Source organism: Macaca nemestrina, chromosome 2 (genome assembly GCF_043159975.1).
Source record: "Macaca nemestrina isolate mMacNem1 chromosome 2, mMacNem.hap1, whole genome shotgun sequence".
Classification (NCBI taxonomy): Eukaryota; Metazoa; Chordata; class Mammalia; order Primates; family Cercopithecidae; genus Macaca; species Macaca nemestrina.
The window spans coordinates 138,254,729-138,276,134 of record NC_092126.1 but is presented as its reverse complement, the minus strand read 5'-3'; the positions used below and the strand labels follow the sequence as shown (position 1 = coordinate 138,276,134).

At 35.2% G+C, this 21,406-nt stretch overlaps 1 long non-coding RNA gene across 1 annotated transcript in view; it reads left to right on the top strand.

Annotated features, from left to right (window-relative positions):
* LOC105479598 (uncharacterized) overlaps positions 1 to 15,651 on the top strand; it is a 48,087-nt gene extending 32,436 nt beyond the window's left edge. The window contains exon 3 of the long non-coding RNA XR_985985.2: positions 15,481 to 15,651. This is a non-coding gene — a long non-coding RNA (uncharacterized lncRNA). The remainder of the gene's footprint in view (positions 1 to 15,480) is intronic.
* The last annotated feature ends 5,755 nt before the right edge of the window (positions 15,652 to 21,406 follow it).

The following is a 21,406-nucleotide window of genomic DNA, read 5'->3' as shown; positions in this document are numbered from 1 at the left end:
TATGAAATATATAAAAAAAGAAGTAAATAGAAATTCTAGAGCAATACACAATATTATGTATTTAAATTAACATCCTCTGAGATACTGAAGAAGGAAAGCTCAGTGGGCTTGAAGTTAAAACAACAGAAATTATCCAAACAGAGGCACAGACAAAATGAAAACTGAAAAATAAATGCACAGATTTCTGTTTTCAGTTCTGACATGAAAAGAACTTGGAATCTGCCCTTATAATAATAATAATAATAAAAAGTAAACAAATTGAAACTCAACAACTTTCTTAGGACCCATTGGTGAACTGAATTTTCAGGATTAACTACCACTCCTAAATCTGGAGAAAAAGGAAAATAAAGGGAAACAAAGCAAAGACTTACTTTACTTGGAGCAGAAGATATAAACTGGTAGAAGCACTTTAATGGTAATTTTAAAGAATTGCTGGAGGCTGAGTGTGGACTAGCATAAAAGGGAAAAGCTCCTGTGGTCTCATTCTTATCCCTGGCACTTTAGTGGACTTTACCGCTGAAAACCTCCCTGGATTTTCTTGGGAAAGATCAGAGAAAGATCCTCTCATAACACTAGAAAGGAGAAGGAAAGAGTAATCATTGTGACATATTCTCAGAACATCCTCCACAACAAAGGTATATTCTTCAAGAGTAAAGTCCCTACCAGAGCCTTCTCCCAGTTAAGGGAGGGTCATTCCTCCTACTCTGGACCCTTCCAGTCTTCCCATCTCCAGCTAGCACGGGGAAAAAATAACCACTAGAAAAACACTTGCAAAAGGCAAAGCCCGGCCCAGAAACACAGGCCCAGTAAAAGACTGAGCTTTAATCATAAGATTATACAATGCTTCCCTTCTCCTATACCTTACCACCACACTAATAGAGCTCCACACAATAGCAGTGCCTTACAGTTGAAAAAGTGGCAAAAGACAGTATTTGAGGAAAAGAATTAAGGGAAAACCTAAGTCGACAAATAAGACCAAAAAAAACAACAAAGAAAATAAAATGGAGCTGTGAACCCTCTGGTACCTATAGCTACAACAAATATCAAACACAATTCCTAGCCAGATTAACATATATCCTCACATTAAAAGCATGTTTCCTTTAGTTCCTATTAGATGATAGAACATATCCATGAACGCTTAAAAAAAATTATAGGCATGCTTAAGGGCAAGAAAAACACAGTTTTAAGAGACGAAACAAACAACAGAACTAGACACTGGTGTAATACAGTTGTCAAAATTCTCTGGCAAGAAATTTAAAACTACGATGATTAATATGTGAAAGGTTCTAATGAAAAAAATGAACAACATGCAAAAAAAGACAAATAAGACTGCAAGATTATGTCAGAAAAAAAATGGAGTAAGAAGTCCTCAAAATTTGCCCCTACACAAAAGCCACAAAAGCAACCAAAAAAATGGGCAAAGACTGTGAGAATCAACTTTTTCAGAACTCTGGAAATGAACCAAAAGCTTGCAGCAATTCAGGGAGTATTTATTCAACTTACAGAATCTCAGTGAGAACAGTGAGCTTTGTGCTAGTCTTACTTATCCTCTTCTCTCAACACCCACATTTCTTCACTCTACTTCACTCCTTAGCTCAGCAGCCTTGAAAATAACAGCTTGCATTCTAGGCTCCAGTTTCCGTGAAAGCATAGCTGACCTCACTTGCAAAGATTTGTCTTTAGTGGATCTTTCTGGTGATTACAGAACACTGGCACAAAAGGCTTGCCTAACTCAGAATTGGCCCAGTGCCAAAGTCATCCAGAGGGTATTTGTCAAAAACATGTACAGAAAACCTTTTTAGTCTTTGCTGACTAAGGCAGGGGATAATCGGGGGAGGGTGGGAAGCAAAAAATAGACTATATAGCATGGGAGGAAAAGCTCAGAAATGAGATGCTTTGGAGAATAAGGGCTAGGTGAACTTCAGAGATATCATTGGGAATATAGAAGGCTAAATTCATGTTCAGAACTGAGTGCACGCTTAGAGAAGATATGAGAAGTCTCTAAGGGAGGTCTTATGTCTAGCTCACTTTCAGGATCTGCACAAGCAGAAACTGAAAGCTAAGGTAGGGTTGGAAATTGCCTGGCTGAGGTGCTCAAAATATACCCGTATATACATGGAGCCCATCTGCAAAGACTAGGAAATTTTTTGTTTAAGCAATTTAAAGAAATATTTGTTGGCCGGGCGCGGTGGCTCAAGCCTGTAATCCCAGCACTTTGGGAGGCCGAGACGGGTGGATCACGAGGTCAGGAGATCGAGACCATCCTGGCTAACACGGTGAAACCCCGTCTCTACTAAAAAAATACAAAAAAACTAGCCAGGCGAGGTGGCGGGCGCCTGTAGTCCCAGCTACTCGGGAGGCTGAGGCAGGAGAATGGCATGAACCCGGGAGGCGGAGCTTGCAGTGAGCTGAGATCTGGCCACTGTACTCCAGCCTGGGCGACAGAGCGAGACTTCGTCTCAAAAAAAAAAAAAAAAAATAAATAAATAAATAAATAAATAAATATTTGTCTAGTCACTAGCTGACAGATAAGAGATCTCAATCACCACAAACAGCAAAAAGTACAGATTTTTAAAAATTATTCAAAAACGTTACTAAACAAACAACCACAACAAATCCTAAGGGAGATTAATATAATTTCCAGAGATGCCACATTATGGTATTAAAAAATCTTCAGCGTTCAACAAAAAATTAAGAGGCATGAAAAAAACCAAGAAAGGATGTTCTGTACACAGGAAAAAAGCAGTCAAGAGAGCCTGTTTTTGAGAAAATCCAGACATTGTCCTAACAAGTCAAAGCACTTAAGTCAGCCAATTTAAATATTTCCAAGGCTAAGGTAACTCCATCAAAAGAAATGAAAGCATGAGAATTATACTTTACCAAGCAGAGAATATCACCAAGAAGATAGAAATTACAAATAGGGGACCAAATAGCAACTCTACATATGAAGAGTACACTAACTGAGATGAAAAAATTTACAAAAAATGCTTAACAGCATAGCTGAGATGACAGAAGAAAGAATCAGCAAACTTGAAGACAGGTTGATTGAAATTTTCAGGTCTGAGAAACATGAGAGAAAAGGATTGAGACACCATCAAACAAAGCAACATACACGTAATAAGAGCACCAGAGGGAGAGGAGAAAAAGGGACAGAAAGAATATTTGCAGAAATAATGACCCAACATTCCCAAATTTGATGAAAATATTAATCTACACTTCCAACAATTTCAATGTACCCCAAGTAAGATAAACTCAGAGATCCACACTGAGACACATTATAGTCAATTGTCAAAAATCAAAGACAAAGAGAGAATTCTGTAAACAGCAAAAGAGAAGCAACTCAGCTCCTAAAGGAGATCCTTGGTAAGATTAGCAACTAATATCTTATCCAAAACAATAGAGATCAAGTAGGCCCGGCGCGGTGGCTCACGCCTGTAATCTCAGTACTTTCCGAGACTGAGGCGGGCGGATCACGAGGTCAGGAAATCGAGACCATCCTGGCTAAAATGGTGAAACCCCGTTTCTACTAAAAATACAAAAATTAGCCGGGTGTGGTGGCGGGCGCCTGTAGTCCCAGCTGCTTGGGAGGCTGAGGGAGGAGAATGGCGTGTACCCGGGAGGCGGAGCTTGCAGTGAGCCGAGATTGTGCCACTGCACTCCAGCCTGGGCGACAGAGTGAGACTCTGTTTCAACAAAACAAAACAAAACAATAGAGATCAAGTATATACAGTCATATGCTGCATAACAACATTTGGCTGTCAATGACAGCCTACATATAAGATGGTGGTTGCATAAGATGATATTGAAACATATACAGACATTTGACATATGGCACTCAATATTGCAATGACAGATCAAGTAGGAAGAATAATTGATATTCAGTGATAGTGTGGGATTTTTGGTTTTCCACATGAAAAAATATATACAAATGAAAAAATATACACATATAAAAACATATATACTATCTAGTTTGTGTAAATACACTTTATGATGTTCACACATTAACAAAATCACCTACCAATGTATTTCTTAGAATGTGTCCCCGTTGTTAAGTGACATATGACTATAACCATACAGGTGTATATAAAAGAAGATATCAATGTATTTTGGTCTCATTTTTTCTCCTATATGACATAGAATCCAACTGCATAAATAAATAATTATAAATATATGTTGATGGGCAAACAATGCATATAGATGAAATTTATTAATAATAGCATCACAAAAGGGGTAGGGAACAGAGTTATATATGAACAAAGTTTTTGTATGCTATGGAAATTAAGTTGGTATTAATTCAAAATAGATTTTTATAATTAAGATGTCAATCATCATTCCCCAGGGCCGAATAACTCAAAATACTAAGGTAAAAGAAACAATAGTAGAATTAAAATGCTATACTACAAAGTAACTAACACAAAAGAAGGCAGTAGCAAAAGAATTGAGAAGAAATATGACAAATAGAGAACAAATAGCAAGACATAAAAAGTAAGCCCTTTCTTATCAGTAATTATTATATATTAAATTAAATAGATTAAACTCACAATTAAAAGCAGAGATTAGAAGAATGGATATAAAATCAAAATCCAAATATATGCTGCCTAGAAAGACTCACCGTAGATTCAAACCACAAATATGTTGAAAGTACATGGATGGGAAAAGATTTTCCATACAAATAGTAAACAAAAAAAAGTTGAAGTGGCTATTAGCCTTTAAAACACAAATTATTACTAGAGGCAAAGTTTGACATAATATAATTATTAAAGAATCATTCCATCAAGAAGGGATAACAATGTTAAACACATATGCACCTAAAACAGAGCTCTACAGTGAAGGAAACAAAAAAACTGATAGAGCTGAAGGAAGAAATAAATAATAGAAATAGTTTAATAATAATAGTTGAGAATTTCAGTATTCCACTTTTAATAAAGGACAGAACACCAAAACAGAAGATAATAAAGAAATAAAGGGCTTGAACAACACTACAAATCAAGTAGACTTAGCAGACATTTATATAGCACTCCACTCAACAAGAGTAAATATATATTTTTCTCAAATAGGCATGAAAAGTATTCATAATAGACCATAGGTTAGGACACAAAACAAGTCCTGATGCATTTTCAAAGACTGAAGTCATACAAGCTAGGTGTGGTGGTTCACACTTACAAGAGGCACTTGGAAGGCCAAAGCTGTCAGATCACTTGAACCTAGGATTTTGAGACCAGCCTAGATCACATGGCAAAACTCATTCTCTACAAGAAATACAAAAGATTAGCTGGGTATGGTTGCATGTGCCTGCAGTCTCAGCTGCCCACGAAGCTGGGGTGAGAGGATCACCTAAGCCCAGAAAGTTGAGGCTGCAGTAAACTGTGATTGTGCCACTGCACTCCAGCCTGGGTGGCAGGGTGAGATCCTGTCTCCAAGAAAAAAAAAAAAAAAAGATGTTTTTGAAAAGGTTGAAGTCACTCAGAGTATGTTCTCCACCCACAATTGAATGAGATTACAAATTAATAACAGGAAAAAGTTGTAAAAATTATCAAATATATGGAAATTAACACACTCCTGAATAACCACTGAGTCAAAGAAATCAGAAGGAAAATGACAAAAATTACTAAAGAATTTACAAGAATGGAAACACAATGTACCAAAACTTATGGGAACTCATGAATGGGTAAGCAAATTAGAGTATATCTAGATGACAGAATATTACTCAGACACAAAAATAGATGAAGTACTAATAAATACTACAACATGGATAAATCTTGAATGCATAGTGCCAAATGAATAAAGCGAAACACAAAAGGTCACACATTATGCAATTCCATTTATAAAACATGTCCAGAATAGATAAACCCATAAAGACAAAAAGTAAATGTTTGGTTACCAGGGGATGGCAGAGGGAGGGAATTGAGAGATATGCATTTTTTTTTCTTTTTGATGAAAATATTCTGGTATTGGATACTTTTAATGGACAAAACTGAAATCAGCCAAATTATACACTTTAAAATAATTAAGATAGTGAATTTTACTTTCTGTTAATTATATCTGAATGAAAATGTTTAAGACACAGGTAGATATTGTAAGGGTATAGATGGAATCTCTAAGAAAGATAGAAAAGTAATGCTAGAAAATAAAAACACTGTTTCAGAAGTGAGGAATGCCTTTTATGGGCTTATCAGTAGACTGGCCACAGCCGATGAAAGAATCAGTGAGTTTGAAAACAGGACAAGAGAAACTAACCAAGTTGAAATGCAAAGCAAGGAAAGAAAGAAAGTGAGAAAGAGAGAAAGAGGAAGGAAGGAAGGAAGGAAGGAAGGAAGGAAAGAAGGAATTTTATGGATTTATAATTTTAATGTGAATATGGAAATACAAATTACTGAAAAAGAAGAACATAGTTTACTATCACGTTAACAAATAGAAAGACTCAATATTGTTATGATGTCAATTCTTTCCTACTTGGTCTAATAGAGTCAATGAAATATCAATCAAAATCCCAGGCAGTTATTTTGTGAATGTTACCAAACTGATTCTAACGTTGATAAGAAAAGTCAAAAAATAGCATAGCCAACAGAAAACTGAAGAAAAAATTTGGAGAACTGACACTCCTTTAAACTTCAGTATTTACTATGAAGCTACAATAATCAAGACAATGTGATACTGGCATAAGAACAGACGTACATTAATGGAGTGGAAGTGATTAAAAACTATCCATATTAGTAATAAAAGGGAGCCCTCCATACAGATCCTACAGACACTAAAAGAGAAAAATAGTATCCAATAGTGAGAAAAATATTTAAGAACAATTTTTATCAATAAATATAAAAACAAATGAAACGGACAAATTTCCTGAAAGGTACTTTTTTCCCAACACTGACACAACAAAAATAAAACTAACACTGATACAAGAAAAATAAAAATTAATAAAATAATCCTATGTCTGTTAAACAAAATGAATTTGTTGCTAGCCTTCCAACAGAAGAAAAATTCATGCCAAGGTGTTTTACTGTTGAATTATTTAAAACATTTAAGATAAAAATCTTAAATAAACTATTTTCAAAAATAGATGAGAAAATAACAGTTCCTTTTCAACTTAATAAGGAAGCATTACTAAGATACAAACCAAGTCAAAGGCAATCCAAAGAAAGCAAAGTAATATCCACTGTGAATATAGGTGCAAAGTATTTACCAAAATTAGCAAATAATACCTGGAAACACATAAAATCTATAATACATCATGATCAAGTGATACTAAGTCTAGAACTCAAAGGTTGCTTTATCATTAGGGTATTAATCACCCATATTTTCAGGATATTTTATAATAAAGGACAAAAACCATTATTATCTCAAATAATACATAAAAAACATTTGATGAAAATTAGCACATAGTAATTAAAGGAAGTCTCACAAAAATAGGAACAGAATGAGACTTTCTCAATGCAATATGACATTTATGAAAAAACTACAATATCACATACAACAGTAAAAGACTGAATCTTTTTCCCCAAAGATTGGGAACAGTTCAAGGTTGTCTGCTATCCTTACTTCTACTCAACATTATGCTGAAAGTCCTTGTCTACGTAATAACACAACGAAAAAAAAAAGTATACAGATTGAAAAGGAAGAAATGAAAATGACATTATTTCTGGAGGACATGATTAAGTGCATAGAAAACCTGAAGAAAGGCTGGGTGCGGTGGCTCACACCTGTACTCCCAGAACTTTGGGAGGCCGAGGCAGGTGGATCACTTGAGGTCAGGAGTTTGAGACCAGCCTGGCCAACATGGTGAAACCCAGTCTCTACTAAAAATACAAAAATTAGCCAGGGGTCGTGGTGCGTGGCTGTAGTCTTAGCTACTCGAAAGGCTGAGGCAGGAGAATCACTTTAACCCGGGAGTTGGAGGTTGCAGTGAGCCAATATCACACCACTGTACTCCAGCCTGGGCAACAGAGCGAGACTCCATCTCAAAACAAAAACAAACAAACAAACAAACAAAAACAGGAGAAGCCGGGCGCGGTGGCTCAAGCCTGTAATCCCAGCACTTTGGGAGGCCGAGACGGGCGGATCACGAGGTCAGGAGATCGAGACCATCCTGGCTAACACGGTGAAACCCCGTCTCTACTAAAAAATACAAAAAACTAGCCGGGTGAGGCGGCGGGCGCCTGTAGTCCCAGCTACTCAGGAGGCTGAGGCAGGAGAATGGCCTGAACCCGGGAGGCGGAGCTTGCAGTGAGCTGAGATCCAGCCACTGCACTCCAGCCTGGGCAACAGAGCAAGACTCCGTCTCAAAAAAAAAAAAAAAAAAAAACAGGAGAAGAAAAAGAAAACCTGAAGAAATGTACAAAACATTTTAAACTATTAGAAATAATAACTGAATTTAGTAAGGCTACAAGATATAAGATCAATATACATAAAATTCTATGGCATTTATATATTTTATTTAGTAACAATTAGAAAATAACTTTAAAATGCCATTTATATAGTCATCATAAAACATCAACTTCATAGGAATTAATGCAATAAAAATCGAGCGCTATCTCTACAATAAAAACTGCAAGATTTAAAAAAATTAATGAAGAGTTAAATAAATATGGTAATATGCACTGTGCATGTTTTAGAAGACTTAATATTGCTGAGATATCCATTTTTCCCTTACTGATGTATAGTTCCAATGCAATCATGATCAAAATCTCTCCTTTTTAATAGAAATTGATAAGCTGATGTTAAAATGTATAGGAAAATACCAAACACCCAGAATAGACCAAAAAAAAAATTTTTTTGAAAAAAAAAAAAGTCAAGCTTGAAATAAGAGCAAAGTTCTTACTTGATTTTCTAATTTCAAAACTTTGTTTAAAGCTACGGTAGTTAAGACAGAGTTGTGAGGATAGACAATAAATCAAAGGACCAGAATAGATAATCCTAAAACAGACTGGCAAGTTGATAGCCAATCGAAATGTTGACAAACATGCCTAGTCAATTTAGTGTAAAAAGTGAAAAACGTTTTAACAAGTGACTGGAATAACTAAATATCCATATAGAAAAAATGAACATCAACTGATATTTTACTCTATGTCCTTGATAACCAAAAAATAAATTATGATAGCTCATATCATGTGAAAAAAATGAATTTGAATGAATCTCCAATGTATTATAGAAAGCTCAATAAGCCAGGTACAAAAGAGTACATACTGTATGATTTCATTTATGTGAAATTGTAAAAGAGGTAATATTGATCTACAGGGTCAGAAAGAAATGCAGTGGTTGCCTGGTGGTAGAACTGGGAGGAAATGACTGCAAAGAGAAATCAAGGAACTATTTAAGGTGGTGGAAACAGCTAGCATCTTAATTCATGGTGATTGAATAAGGATACACATTTGTCAAAACTCATTAAGCTGTACACTTACATGGGTTCATTTTATTGCATTTAAATTATACCTCAATAAATTGATTTTTTAAAGCATGCAATATTTAAAGTTATAATATGGTTAAGAAGCAAACAATTTCAATCACAAGTTTTTATGCAGACAACACATCTCTAATTAGATCAGAGAAAGTTTCAAGGGCATAGAGAAATAAAGAAATTTTTCTTTTTGGGTGTGGATTTATCTCTTCAATGTCTGAAAAACAGATTTGTATTTTCAGATGAGTCACAAACATTCAATGCTAAAGACAGGTGCTCTTTCCTGTAGATTCACATTGAATCCTATACTGCAGATAAACATTTAAGGAGCTCGTGTAGTATTTCAGTCATTCATTCTCCTCATAATCCGATTTGTGAGTATTTACACTGAAAAGTATATGTAGACTAGGATTAATGATGGAGAGAGGTAGAGAAAATTGATAGGGATGGAGAAAGAACAATTTATTTTTTATTTTCCTTTATGTTTTGAGATGGAGTCTCACTCCACTGCCCAGGCTGGAGTGCAATGATGCAGTCTCAGCTTACTGCAACCTCTGCCTCCCAGGTACAAGCCATTCTCCTGCCTCAGCCTCCTGAGTAGCTGGGATTACAGGCCCCTGCCACTATGCCCTGCTAATTTTTGTATTTTTAATAGAGATGGGGTTTCACCATGTTAGTCAGGCTAGTCTCAAACTCCTGACTGCAGGTGATCCACCCTCCTCAGCCTCCCAAAGTGCTAGGATTACAGGCGTGAGCCACCGCGCCTGGCCAAAAGAACACTTTTAAAAGAAGTGGACATTAGACATTAGTATTACACATTGCTTGTTAATCTCTGTCACAACTCTAGGTGAATGTAGCATTTCCTGCGCTTGTTTTTTATGCAACATCCGTCCTCAGACTCAATAATCAACTACAGGAAATCAGTATATTCAAAAGGAAGTGTTTAGGAAGGATGCTAATATAGGTGATTTTTTTGTTATTGTTCTCTATGTGCATTTGATGTGTTCACTTAAAGTTACTGAGCACCAGCTATGGTTGAGAGACAATGAGCACTAGATACAGGCTGTAAAATCTTTGGCAAGAATTTGCTTTCTTCAGTTACTTTAGGAGGTCAGTGATAAGGATTAAATGACATGACACATGTCAGTACTTAACACCCAGTCTGGCACATAGAAAGCAGTTAATAACACTTAGCTACCATGGTGATGATAAAGATGGCACTATGAGATGGTGTCGTACTATTTCTAGCTCTCAAAGAGTATGATATAAAAATAAAACAAAACAACTTTTGTTTTCATTGTAATTTATTCACTAGTAGCATAAAACATGATTAGTGACAATGCAATCAAAAATGTTTTCATTTGTTTCTCAAGGGTGGTTAGACTTCATGTGAAAGTAAGTTTGTTTCACCACCACGGTGGTGGCCTTTGGGTGGACAGTACCATAAGGATTTAGATTTCTAAAACAAAAGGTAAGAGAGGCCTGCCAGAGGGAGGAATAGTATGGATAAAGGCACTGCAGAGAGATAACAGGATACATTAAGAAAATACGAAGTACCACACTTTGTGTATGGCATGGGGTTCAGGAACGAGATTCCTGCTGCTACAATAACTGATAGCTGCACATTCCTGGCATTACCTATTTATTAAGTGCTTTATTTGTGTTACTTTGTGTGGTTTTTACTGCTCCTGTTTGTCTCCTTCTCTGTTAAATAATTTGCCAAGTTTCTAACAGCTAGTATGGGGTAGAGTTAAGAATTTGAGATCTGTTTGACCCCAAAACCTCTATTGGAAGACTTGAGAGGTATAAGGAAATGTCAAAACTGGCAAAGACTCTAAAGATTTGGGACAAAATTGAGGGCAGGTGTTTATTTCTGGCTGGGTAATGCACTTTACAATTAAGTCGGTGAGAAATGATGGCTTGTGCAGGTTTTGGAGAAGAAAAGCGTAGGAAGTTATCAGAGTTCTGTTTTGAGCAACTAAAACTTTATGTAATATTTCAAAATATATCTGATATTGAAGCATATGTGGTAGTTATAAAATCTGCCAAGGACAGCTGTAAAGTCAAATCCTTTTTATAAATCCACCTGACAATTAGCAGAAGCTCAAATTGTTCTTTGGTTTCTGACATTTAACTCTTGCCCTACAAAATGACCCCTTACAGCTAAAAGTAGCTCACTCTTATTTTAATTTTTACATTTTATCAAGCTGTGATGACAGTGACCAATTCGTTGACACTTATACTTGATGACAGTTAGACTCATGGTTCTTGAAAAATACTGGGTACCAAATTCTCTTTGAAGTTAATAACTTTAAAACATTAGTTGTTAAAATTAACATGAACTCGCATGCAGTGCTGATGGAAGTGTAAAACAATGCAACCACTTTAGAAGTGGTTTAGGAGAGTCTCAAAAATTAACGCATACTCTAACTGTATGACCCAGCAATTCTGTTTTTAAGTATTTACTCCAAATAAATAAAGCATGCATGCACAAAAATAACTTGTATAAAAACGGTCATACTCTTAATCATAATAACCCCAAGTTAGAAGCAACCTAAATATCCATCAACAGAAGAATGGATAAACAAATGCTGACATATTCCTACAATTGAATATTATTCAGCAGTAAAAAATATATATTACTGATATGTATATGAAACTCAAAAACATGTGATAAACCAAGAAGGCTAGACACAGAGTACAGTTTCTATTTATATGAAGTCCTAGGAAAAACAAAACTAGTCTGTGGAGAAAGGAGTAAAAATATTGATGTATCTGTGGCATGGAGAGGGACAGAAGATATTGATGAAAAAGGTCAAGAGAGAAGTTGCTGGGATGATGAGAAAGTTCTATGTCTTGATAGGGTTGTGGATTGCATGTGTATGCATTTGTCAAGACTCACTGAATTTGACATATATATTTCATAATTTAAAAGTTTTAAGACATGTGTTATAATATCCCTTTGAAATTAACAAGTTTAAAATGTTGACTTACCAAAATACCTTTGGAATAAACTTTGGAGGTTGACATGGTTTGACTCTGTGTCCCCACCCAAATCTCACCTTTTGCACCCATAATCCCCACGTATTATGAGAGGGAGCCAGTGGGAGATAATTGAACCATGGAGGCAGTTTCCCTCATACTGTTCTCATGATAGCGAGTGGATCTCACGAGATTTGATGGTTTTCAAAAGGGGAGTTTCCCTGCACAAGCTATCTTTTTGTCTGCCACCATGCATGTAAGATGTGACTTGCTCCTCTTTGCCCTCCGCCATGATTGTGAGGCCTCCCCAGCCATATGGAACTGTAAGTCCATTAAACCTCTTTCTTTGGTAAATTGCCCAGTCTCAGGTATGTCTTTATCAGTAGCATGAAAATGGACTAATACAGAGGTGATATATGTTTTAAATTAACCAAATGAATTTGGATCTGGACATAGTTTTACTTAGTAATGTTTGAAATATTTTTAAAACAAGTGAAGAATGAGTTGCAGAATGTGTGTATGTATGTGAGTGTGCACATCCCTACTTTATACATTTATTCATTTGTACCAAAAATCTTCATCAAATGAGTGAATAAAATATGAAATGATACACACCAAAGACAAATGTGAACTCCCAGTTATAAAGTTCCAATCGAGTCTGAGTTCAAATTGTGAAGTCTCAAATAAGCAGTAGCTATTAAGAGTCAGGGAAGAATAAAAGAATATTTCATGTTCATATATTTCAAAAAAATACTAATTTCTATCAATATAACAATTTTTTAAGAAAAGTAAATTCTCCATGTTTACAGCCAACTATTTATACATTTTTTTAGCTTATTTAACTATGGGATAATAATTTTTTCATGCATATACACAATCACAGAGATAATGATTTGAAAATTTTTAAAATAATTTGTAATTTTTTTGTTTTTAGTTAAATTTTCAGCTCTTCATGAGTTAATTCCCAAAAAGAATTATTCATGTGTTTTTCAGTATACAGAATACAATACTGTTCCTTCAGAATACAGAAAAATATATATTTTTCTATAGGAATGTTTATTTTTGGTATAGGTAGCCATTTTTTCAAAATCACCTTTAATGAAATATAAAATTACATACAATAAAATGCATCCATTATATTTACATTGTTAGTGAGTTTTGGCAAATGGATATACCCATGTAATTATCACCACATTCAAGATATAACCTATCCATTGCCCCAGAATGCCCCTGTGGTGTTTCCCAATCAATGACCTACCCAATACCCATCCCTATTCGACCATTCTTCTTTTCGTCGCTGTAGATCAGGGAGCTAAGTTTGTAAAGTCCATAAAATATTAGACATTTCTTATCTCCATTATAACTAAATAAAATCATTTCAATTGGTAAGAGGTAAGAAGTATATAATCCAGAAAACTCTTCCCTCTATTTCACCTTTCCATGACAGTAGTTCTATCTATGTGTTCCTCCTCTGCGCAGAAGTGTGGCAAAGGAAAATGATGGCAGCTGAATCTGAACACAGCATATGTTAGTACACTTAAATACTCTTTTCTCTGTTCACAGCTCTTCAGTCTATGATATTGCATCCAAATATATTATACTATAACTTATATGCATTGATGCAGAAGGTACAAATAAAATAAGCTTTTTTGTCTCCAGTCACTTAAAATATCTTAATCTTGCTGCATTAGTTTGAGGGTGGTTTGGGAAAGACCCAGAAAGAGACAGAAGAGTTAAGCTGATATGTAATGGCCACATTTTGTGCAGAGAGATTTGCTTGCCACTCCACTGAAGATCCTACAACAATTCAGACATACAAAAACATAAGGTTCATTTCACCAATTCATTTCTCAAAAGCAACTGATACAGAATCTAGACAAACAACAGAAACTGAAATAAAATATTTTTCCTATCCCTTCAGGAAAGTCTGTGTCAGAATCTTGCCATATGGATCCTGAAGGGATACATAAGCCACTGATAGCACAATTACATCATTACCACCACTTGTACTGACTTAGTCATTCCTGTTTTGAAAATCCTGCCCATCTACTTTGTAATGAATCTTCAGTTTGGTCTTTGGACTCATTCTTCTTATCAAATATTTGTTTAAAAATTGAAAATCTCCCCAGGATTAAGTACAGGAAGGTTACTAATACACACAGGGCTACTGCATGTGGTAGTGAAAGTGTCCTGTGCACAACTACAGGGGTGTTCTCTATGTGTGATAATGTCAATAGTGTCCTCTAAACTTGCACAGTGCACAACCTGCACCACCACACATTGAAGCCTTGTGCATATCCTCAGCATTTTATAATAAAAATGATCTGCTAATAACTACCTGTTCTCCATTTTATTTTACAGGAGCTACCAAGTTTTACAGAGCTTAATGTTTGATTTGACAAAATAGCAGTTTTACGTAGACTTTACATAGGATATGAGAAGTATAGTATTACCCCACAAAGGCTTCCAAATAGAAAATTAAAATATCATTGTTAGCCAGGTGTGGTCCCTCATGCCTGCAATTCCAGTACTTTGGGAGGAATGTTTAATTTAAGGTAATAATGCTATGTCAGAGTCAGCCACAATACAATGACCTGTTAAGGAAGATTGATGGTCTACAGGCATGAGTTAACTTTTTTTTGCATGGCCTTAGTTCTTATTTATAATTTGGTACTTCTTTGCCACAAGGAATCTGTTTTGGCCATCTTATGACCTCTATTTTAACATGAATGTGAGTTACTTGTGTCTAAACTCAAAAGGGAGAGGGTATAATGAGGACTGTTGGATCTCCCTTTCCATCATAACCAGGAACTTGATTTTTAACATTTCTCTCGGGTCCTCTTGGCCAAAAGAAAGTTCATTCAGCTTGTGGGAACTTAGGATTTTATTTTTAGTCTACAAATATCATGTCAAAATTGAAATAGGTTACTTGTAGTCATTAGAAGTAAAGGGGACTACCGTGTTTCTAACTGAAGCATGTTTTACATGTTACAATTTCTAAAAGATCATCTACTATTTATACAAACTCATTTTAGACAGTAAATTTCAAGACAGTAAAACATCAAATTCACTCAATATAATTCCCTGTTTTCTTTCCAACACAGTGACAATATTTAGAAAGCAAAACCTGAGCCTCCTGGCTACATAATGAAGATTTTCCACATGGAGCTGAGTTAGATTGTATACTGTAGAAAATGAATTATTCAATGAAATATATATAAGGAAAGATCACTCTGTCCTCTACTTGTAACTCATATGTAATCATGACTTCCCCAATAAATACATTTGTAAATGCTTGTTTCATCTCGTTTCATCTCTGAATGTAACACAGTTACCCTCAAAATATATTTACATGATTCGCAAACCAATAATAATATTCTAAGCCTCCCAAAACACCTGAATGGACCCCTCCTGTCAGCCAGGGCATTCCAAAATTTACCTGATAAACTGTTTCAGACCATGATGGGAAGGGAGGGACATGCCTCATTATACTCTCTTCCCTTTTGGATTTCAGAAAAAGCTGACCAGCATTAACATCAGCACATACCTTAAATCTGATGAACAACATTTACTATCTATTCTCTCTGAAGCTTGCAACTGGAGGCTTCATCTGCGTGATCAAACTTTGGTTTCCACAACCCTTTATCATCATAACCCAGAAATTCTTTTCTATTGATTCCAGCTTTTTATATAATAACTTAACTCTTTCAACCAATTGCCAGTTAGAACAATTTTTAATTTACCTATAACCCAGAAGCCCCTGACTCAAATCTTGCCTTTCTGGACTGAACCAATATACATATTAATATGTATTTTATTGATGTCTCATGTCTTCTAAAATGTATGCAACTAGGCTGTGCCCCAACCACCTTGACCACAGGTTCTCAGGATCTCCTGAGGTCTATGTCATGGGTCATTTGTCAGTCATATTTGGCTCAGTATTATCTCTTCAAATATTTTACAGAGTTTGATTCCTTTTGTCAACAGATCTAACATTTATTGAATGTTCCCTATATAGTCCAGGCATATATAAGTGCTTTAAATGTGTTTTCTCACTCAATCCTCTTCACAGTCCTGTAAGTATCCTTAATATCCTCTAACCCTTCCCATTTTACAGAGGAGAAAAGTGAAGCCCAGGAATTGAAAGTTTGGCTTGCTCAATAGTTCTCAATTAAAAGTAATGAAATCAGGTCTTGAACCAAGTGTGACTCTATAGCCAGCCTCTTCGCCTCTACATTAAACTCTTCATTTGAAAAACCTTGTGTATTTCATCATATTTTCTCTTGCTTTGAAAATATAACTGCTTTGGAACTGAGCAGGAGTTACAAAGCAAAGAGTAGCAAAATATGCCACTTTTGCGTAAAGATTATTTTTGATCTGAAAGCAATTGGGAAGATACAGGATTAGCTCTCTGCCCTCCCTATTTGCTTAAAAGCAGGACGTATAATTGTCACATTCCCCACCTCCCCAATAACCAGGAAGGACAGAAGTTAATCACCTGAGACAACTCTCTTGTCAATCAGCTAGAGACAGCACCAAGGAATCTACATAACAAATCTGAATAAAAATAGCCCTTATCTACATCTAGTTTTCCGTATATTTGCCTTCCCACAATTTGCTGCCCCAAGAAAGTGAGTTATGTTCCTTTACCTTGTCACTTCTTGAAACATTTATTGTTCTTTTGTTAAGCTGGTATATAAGCCCCAAGTTTTAACTACCCCCTTAAATTACTCATTTCTGAGTGTCCGTTTGTCTACACAAGAATGCACAATTCACACGGTAATAAGCTTCTGTTTGTTTTTCTCTTATTAATCTATCTCTTGTTAGTCTAATTTACAGAGTGCCTAAGATGGGTTGAGGGAAAAGATTTTTTTTTTCCTCCCTACTGAAACCACTACAAAAGAGGGGCATAGGCTTGATCTATAAAATTCTTTCATGTTTTCACATGTAGAAAATGGGAATAAATTCTAAAGATTATATGTTTTGGCTGAGAAATATATGTATAATTAGAAACAAAGGCACATGCTAGAGTTTCACAATAGAAAAGACCACATATTTTTAAAACAAAAGATATATGGGCCTTGTTACATGTTTTGGCCAGTGTATACCTCCTCGTGAAACTTGGGTCCTTGTTAAATTAGAGACTAGTGGTAAAAACTCTAATTTATAAGTTTTGTGATCAATCTGGTAACTTTATCCAAGAAGACTGAGATGTTACAGAGATATATCAATCATGTAGAAGGTAAACTTCAAATTTTTAAGAAACAGCTTTCAGCACTAACTTCTTATCTCACTGAATCATGTAAATTAAACCCTATAATAACCACATACTTCTTTTCAGGTAATTGTCAGATTGGCTTTTTTAATCTACTCATTAGCCATATTGTTGGCACATGAATTACAGACATTAGAACATCAGAAACAAACTCTGGCAACAACACACAGTGTCCCTCATAAATATTGTTATGTATCTAAATGCCAAGTTATATAAAATTGGCATAGAGAATTCACATTTTGGTAAGCTAATAAAATTGGTATCCAAAGGCTCCCATTTTTATAACAGGAACACTGTGTATATTCAGCACTTGGATAACAGGCATGGCTGACGTTGTGAATTGGTCCTAACAGAGAGGGAATAGAAAACCCCACCAATGAACCTAGCCAAGAAGTACTGAAGACAGAATGTTAATCCAAACAAGGACTTGCTCTTACTGTCTAATGATAACTATCAGCCAAGTCTTAAGCATGAGAAGATGAAAGAGTCTGGAAGATAAAGTAAAAAGCTATCATGAAAAGAAAATAGAAGGAAAGTAAAGAGTGGATAAAACTGGAAAGAAAACAGTGAATGTGAAAAAGATAGCTGGTAGTCTTGTCCCTTGGAGGTACGGAGAGACTAAGAAAAACACTTTGAATAAAAAGTAGGCGAAAGAGATGGCCTTAAACAAAACAAATACAGCCATAAACGCATGTTCATAACAGAATTAACTGGCACATAAAAGCTCTCACAAAACATTTGTTTTGTTTTGTTTTACATTTTTATAATTGCCATTGAGAAACTGATGTTTGTAAAGATGATCCTGATTTGGGGGTCCTGTGAAATAAAGTTGAGTATGATCTGTTTAAGACAGAACAGAAAACAATACATTTGCAGAAAGAAATTTCATCCAAGTGGAATAAAGTTATACCAATTAAAGAGAAATTTGTCTGTTACCTAAAAGTCTCATGGTTCTGCATTTCCTGGTATACTTGGCTTGCTGTGTAACAAATACATCACAATTGCTCAGAAATGGCTTCATGTGTATTATTTAGACTTTCTGTAATTTCACCATATCTGCAACTACAAAAGGAAATTATGTAATTTACAAAGAGAAACTTCTAGCAATAAAATTAGAAATGAATTTTTGAGGAAATGTTAATGGTAGTTTTACCATATGATATGGAGAACATTTATTTTATTACTGACATTTAACACATAAAATACAGTGCATAAATAATACAATCCCTTATGTACTTTTTAAAATGACATTTGCTCATAAAAGTAGAAAAGTATTACTTTTTGTTTGTTTGTTTGTTTGTTTTTTGAGACTGAGTCTTGCTCTTGTTGCCCAGGCTGGAGTGCAATGGCACGATCTCAGCTCACAGCAACCTCTGCCTCCTGGGTTCAAGCGATTCTCCTGCCTCAACCTCCCAAGTAGCTGGGATTACAGGTGCCTGCCACCATGCCCAGCTAATTTTTGTATTTTTAGTATAGACGGGATTTCACCATGTTGGCCAGGATGGTCTCAAACTCCTGATCTCATGATCCCCCCGCCTTGGCCTCCCAAAGTGTTGGGATTACTGTTGTGAGCCACCACACCTGGCCAAGTATTACATTCTTAAATCAAAATCGATAATTGAAAATTCAGATTCTTTTGATAATTAAAAAGACTTAATTTTATCTGTCAATAGCTGAATTGATCAAAAAACTCTAAAGGTGGCAGCCACTGAGCATAATTTGAGATGCATCAGGAAAAATTATTTCCTTCCTCATTGCACCAAAAATTACGGAAAAATGTCTGTGTCCTTTTTTTTTTTTTTTTTTTTTTTTTAAGAAAAATGCTAAGTTTTTACATGTCTTGTGCATGGTTTGGCATGGGGGAGGAAGCGGGAGGAAAGTCTATAGTCTTTACAACTAAAGACCAGGAACCAGAGAAGCTGGAAGCGAAACTGAAACTGTGATAGTCATCAAAAGCAGTTAAGGCATGTTTTCATTCTTAACCACCCTGCTATTTCTCTTTAATCATGCTGTTAGACAATCAATTGTACTTAATTGTCATAATCACAGTGGTTGAAAACTTCGAGTCTACCTGCACAACACAGCAACAGCTACGAAAACATAATTAAATTCACAGAGAAAACTGCATCATTTTTATAAGCAACTTGAATAAGCTCTCACAGTGGTAGAAATGAAAAAAATCTACATCATGCTAGAATGAATGCGTTAAAGAAAAAGATATAATGGTTTTCAAAAACCTGACAACTATTCTGAATGACAAAATGAGCTAGTGCATTGATTTTTTATTTTCCTGCTGATAGCTTACAGGTATTATTTAGTAATTTGAATAAAACCTTCCTTGTTTAATTGCAGCAGATTCTCTAGCTTTTGTACCTGCTGATCAGTGAGTGTTCACGTGTAAAAATCCAAAAGGGTGATTTTTTTGGTAGTGGTTTTCAAATAGAAGGATAGTTTTGTCCCCATTTGAAAATACCTATTTGCATGAATAAAAGTTAAAAGCTATTGGTTATAAAATTATTGTATTTCATATAACTTAGGACATCTATAATTGATGATTATAAGAAGAACCAATAATTCACGCTCTACTGAAAATGAGAAAAAGTTGCTGATTTGACTGATTATCCATTCTTACTACAGTGTCTGTAGTTTTTGTCTTAAATATTGCAGAACACTTTTAAATATAGCTAACATCTTTAGCATATCACGCTTGTGTATACATTAAAAGGGAAATATAAACCAAAAAAAAAAATTGTTAGAGTATTCTCAAAACATTTTTACTCTCAGAGTACAGTTTTCCTGAATGCCTTTTCTACTCATAACCGTGTGTATCTATGTTTTTCCCATACAATATCATCCGAACAATATCGTCAACAACATTGGTGATATGTACTTCTCAAAATACTGCTGCCTTAATGTCTGCAGTGGTTTGTTGTTGTTTTATTGTTTTTGCCCTAAGACATGCTTCTTGCAAGTTTAGATTTGGTATTTTCTTGACCATACACATGGGACTAATGGAAGGTTTCAGTCCACAACCAGGATTTGTATTCTTTCATAGATGATGCTTTAACTGCAAGGGCAAGGGGTAGTGATTACCCCTCCTGCCACCATGAATTAAATACCAGTCTGTGCCTACACAGCCCGTGTTAACTTGCATTGCATCTGCTGTCCTGCGGATGATTGTTGCATCCTATTGATTCATAGAAACGGTCTGTTTTCAGTGCCACCCAGCATGGGAAAATGTGTTTCTGAACAGCAAAATATATGAAATTTGGAAAAGTCAAACTAGAACTTATTTTATATTTTTTCCAACACACTTGAATATCCAACATGGATAATTTAAATTAAATCATTTAAAAAATTACTAAATATTTACTTTTATTGAGATTAAAGTTTAGTTGCTTTGAAGGAGGAAAAATGGTGAATCAAAAATTGCATATTTCATAATTTTCTTTTTTGTGGTTGTTGCTTTTGTTTTTTTCATTTTTTCTTAAAATTTTCTTATTTACAGTAGTTATGGTTTAGTTTCTGTCTCACCCAACTAGTGTGTTAGCCCCACCAGTACAAGGATTTTTTTTCTTTTGTTCGCTGATGTACCCCAAAGTTTACAATAGGGCTTGCAACATAAGTATTTAAATATTTGTTGAAAAAATAGATCACAAAGAATTTTGATTATTAATTCTTCATTGGAATTCATGGCTGTGACATTAGTGCTTCTCTTTCTCATACTCTATGTCATTTCATTTACTTTTTATCTC